The sequence below is a fragment of the Notolepis coatsorum genome, assembly GCF_963971535.1.
Source record: "Notolepis coatsorum genome assembly, chromosome: 1".
NCBI lineage: Eukaryota > Metazoa > Chordata > Actinopteri > Aulopiformes > Paralepididae > Notolepis > Notolepis coatsorum.
Genome location: NC_140165.1, coordinates 39786281 through 39790879, shown reverse-complemented (window position 1 = coordinate 39790879; position 4599 = coordinate 39786281).

Genomic DNA, 4599 nt, shown 5'->3' with positions numbered 1-4599 from the left:
GTCTAGTCTGTGTAAGGCTTATTGATCATTCCTTTATCAGTTGGTGTGTGTAACTGGTGCATTTCTAGAGCACCAAAAGGGTTTGAACGTGGCCTCTATGTAAATCTGCCACACAGTGAGAAACATTAAGTCACAATGATTGTTGTTCATGCTTTACAGGTGCTGAGAGAAGCTTGTAGGTGTTTTAATTGGAATCTAAATTAAAATCTGATCTAATCTAAGCAGGATGTGTATGGAAGAGTCAAATCTAATGTATTTGTAGAGCCCGCAATCACACGTTAATGTCCCCATGGGACAAGTCTTATTTAAACAAGTCAAGAAGAAACATCACAATAAATCAAGAACAAAAAAATCCATCATGAAATCCAAAACAACACTCCCAGACACACGTGAAGGTAAAACTCAATACACCTAGCAATAGGAAAAAAGCACCACAGGCAATGTGGAGGAGAGAAACCTTAGAAGGGCCGTTCAAGGGGGATCCCCGTTCTTGGATGTCGGTGATAGTAGTGTTGCTATGGATGATCGATGGGTGGAGAATAAAACAGGCGAAATAGTTGGTATGTATGAACATATACGTGTAATAAAACACAAATATGTACATGCACATTTTTGAAAGATTTAAATAGAATAGAGCTAAGAACAACAACAACAAAAGAGAAAGCATAGGGAGACGAGCGCTAATGTGAGCGCGAGCTCTGAGCTCAAAATATCAGTCATATTCCGTTTGCGCATGAGTATGTATTCCGTTCGGATCCATTTGAAGTAGGGGGTGACGTAGAGATGATCATCTTGGCCATCACCACGGGGCATCCACTCACAGAGAGACAGGCGTTAGACCGTTTGCGTGTTTGTGGTGGGCGGACATAGCAATAGATACATGTAGTAAGCATATATGTGAATAGAATAGATACATGTAGTAAGCATATAATGTGAAGAGCTCCCCAAAGTTCCATACAAACCCTCCCACTAAGGCTGTGATCAGATTGGACACCTTTTTCTCACGCTCAAACGCGGCAGTGTACATAGAGAATCAAAACTGCACAGGGCGCACAGGGCACACCGAGAGACACCTCTGATTGCCGCTGCTACCTCAGCTAATGTGACCATACGTTACATACATTACTACTCACAGCCCTCCAGGCGTTGCTGTTCATATCTCGGTCGTGGTAAAACCAGGTTTGTTGGAAACTGTGAAAATGTGCTTCTTCTCCATTATCGATTGGTTTGTTTCGCTGTAAATTTCTCTTCAGATACCTCAGATAGAACCCCTCGGTTGATTTGATTGGTCCGTCGTCAAGAAGGTGACATTGATGGGGTGTCTGATTGGCGCAGTGGGCAAGGCGCTTGCCACTAACGCAGGAGATGCTGGGTTCGAGCCCAGCTCTCGGCGTTGCTACCGGCTTGGCTGGTCGTTCATACTAACACAATTGGCAGTGTTAGGGGTGGGTGGGGATTGGACGTTGTGGACAGCAACTCCTACAGGTCGGTTGGTGCGCCTGTACAGCAGAATCAGGAAGTATTGGGGGCAGCGTGAGCCTCCCACGCGTTACTCCTCGCCGCTGAGAGATCACGCTGTGCAGGTGAAAAGATGCGACAGCTGCCTACTTGTGTACCGGAGGGGACACGTGATGCAAGGCTTGGTCCTCACTGCAGCCGACCAGTGGGAGGCATAGTCTAGCAACGTTCAAGACAGGGGAGGGAAGAATTGGATAATACGAAAAAAATTGGGATGGGAGAAAAATAGAAAATGGGGAGAAAAAGTGGATACAAAAAAAATAAAAGGCGTCCAATGTGATCACAGTTAGTATATTGTGTGGCTCTTGGACAGAACATATTCACCACATGCTTTGAGTGAACAAAAGTAAAACATTTACAGTATATGACATTTTTTATAAATAAGAAGGCTGCTCACCGAACACTTGTTTTGATTACAACATACTCTCCTTTGTTCGTATCCTCCCCCGGGAGGGTCATCAAAGAGAAGCCGCCTATTCTCTGTCCTTGCCCCACATTGGTGGAAAAATTACCACCACAGTTAGGACAGCCGAAACCCGACCAATCTTTGGCCGTCGACTAAAGACGCACTTCTTCTATCAATACCTGAAAAAACAAACAAACAAAAAACTAACTAACCCTAACTAACCTTACTGTCATGTCCTAATATACTAACCTACATTGTAGCACTCAGCACTTTGATGAACATTGTTACTCAGCTGATAGAGTTGTGCCCTTCCTGCTGACTTGTCGTACAGAACTTGTAAGTCGCTTTGGATAAAAGCATCACCTAAATGACAAAATGTAAATATAAATGTCCTTGTACACCTCCTCCAGGCGACCTTCTCTGACCCCTTCTGGGAGCTTTGTTTTGGTTGCTGACTGTACCTTGTATTTTGAGGTTTGCCCTATTTATGTTGTATAGCTGTCGCAGCAGCGTCCCAACATGCTTTTGGAAGCAGTGTGGCTAGTTGTTGTGGTGTGAGGGGCACACTACTGTGTTGAAATGACATAGGATGTCTTTTCCTTAAACTAGGTGTTAAAAATACAACACAACCTATTAACACGTGTTTTCTTGTTTTACAACATACCCATATGTGTTTAATTAGGTAAAACACTTTCAACTAGGCTCTTAGCTGTTAATATCCAGTGCAGTTAAACTGTAACTTTTTACCTACTTGGTGATACAGTTACAATCAGCAAAAACATATTTTGTAAAGTACACACGATAATGTGTTTCCTATGCGTTGTGCTATCTAACTTGCCCAGTTGCATGTGTAACAAGCTTATGAAACTCTTGAATAAATAACATTTGATACAATGAACGGTTTGCAACCATTTCCTCAGTCGAACATATGAAGACACATCTGATTATACCACATGCTTCCTGTTTTGGAAAATGACATGTATCATGGTTTTAAAAGGACATGTATCTTGGTTTTAAAAGGACATGTATAATGGTTTTAAAAGGACATGTATCTTGGTTTTAAAAGGACATGTATAATGGTTTTAAAAGGACATGTATCATAGTTCATAAAGTACATGTATCAGGGTTTTAAAATGACATGTATCATGGTTTTAAAAGGACATGTATCATACGGTTATCCTATAACCATAGTTATATGAGTATAGCGAGCGCTCTGCGCTCTATTGGAACATATCCATATCCAGTCTAATACTGAATACATTTCTTCACATGTACACATATAGTCAAGTTAGACCGCGCTCACAAGTTCTCACACTGGGTGCTGTAATCCCATAAAGTTCAGTATATCAAAAAGCAGGGTAGCCGGACCAGCACTCACAGGTTCAATGTTTTTTAATGGCAGCCTGAATAAATAGCAGACATGTTTCGGACAATGTCCTTCTTCAGTGATATGGCTGCTATTTATTCAGGCTGCCATTAAAAAACATTGAACCTGTGAGTGCTGGTCCGGCTACCCTGCTTTTTGATATACATTCACATGTACACACCCATCCGCCTGGCCACACCCCCATCCGCTCCTCTACATAAGCTGGGATGTGGCCATACTAACAGCTCCTTCCCAAGTCTTTCACCACCGAAGGCGAAGACCACGGGGTCCTCAGTGAGTCAGCGCAGAGCGCTCGCTATACTCATATAACTATGGTTATAGGTTAACCGTATGTTATATATCGTATAGCTTACGCTCTGCGCTCTATTGGAACACAGGAGCTGAGCAGAGCGGAAGCTCGACAAATGTACCCGCTGAGGCCCCCCACAACCATCAGAACCCGGGAGGACCCAAGCCCCCGGACCCCCCTAGTGGAGGATGGGAGGGAATCGGATCCGACTGTGCGAAGAGGGTTTAGCAACTCAAACGCACAGGGTGAGCAGATCGTGGGACTTACCTTCCCACAGAAGAACCCACGACTACACAGGCGCACAACCCACATGCCACTAGGGAACGAACGGGAAGAAAAAAAAAACGTTACAATCCCTAATATCACGGGGTCAAGGTCAAGAACCCAACCCCGTGGCAAGGCCGTAGCAGCGGAGCGCGAAGGAGGACCTAGCCCCAGGAAGGGTCAGGACCCCCTGGAAAAAGGGGGCCTGGTGAGGCCAACGACGCCGCAGCATCGAGACCCCACCACGCGGTCACTAGTGACACCACCCCCCACATCGCCAGCGTATCGGACAGGGCCCATCCAAGAGCAGGCCCTTCCCCCCTACAGCATGCCGCCCTGAAGCACTCAAAGAGGCTACACCCCCACAGCGGGACCAGGCAGCGCACCGGGGAGACAACCCCCAAAGAGGTTGATCCCTCAATCCAGGCAACAGGTCAAAAGGACTCGACCTGTGCCTGGAGCACTGCGGACTAGACAGGCGCCTAAGGGGACTACTGAAAACAGCACCCCGGCGGAAGGGGCGTTCGGTATGCTGTGCACCATGTCGCAGCCTCCACAAAAAAAGCCTGATCCTCTAGAGGGGCCGAGGCAGAGAAGGCTGACATGATTGGCAGACGTCATGAAGGGTGCGGGGGCACACTCGCAGGCAGACGGGGTCAAGCCCGGCCTAACCCGAGAGTCGACTCCGCTACCAACACACCTGGAAACCAACCACCACCTAACAGGAGGCGGTTG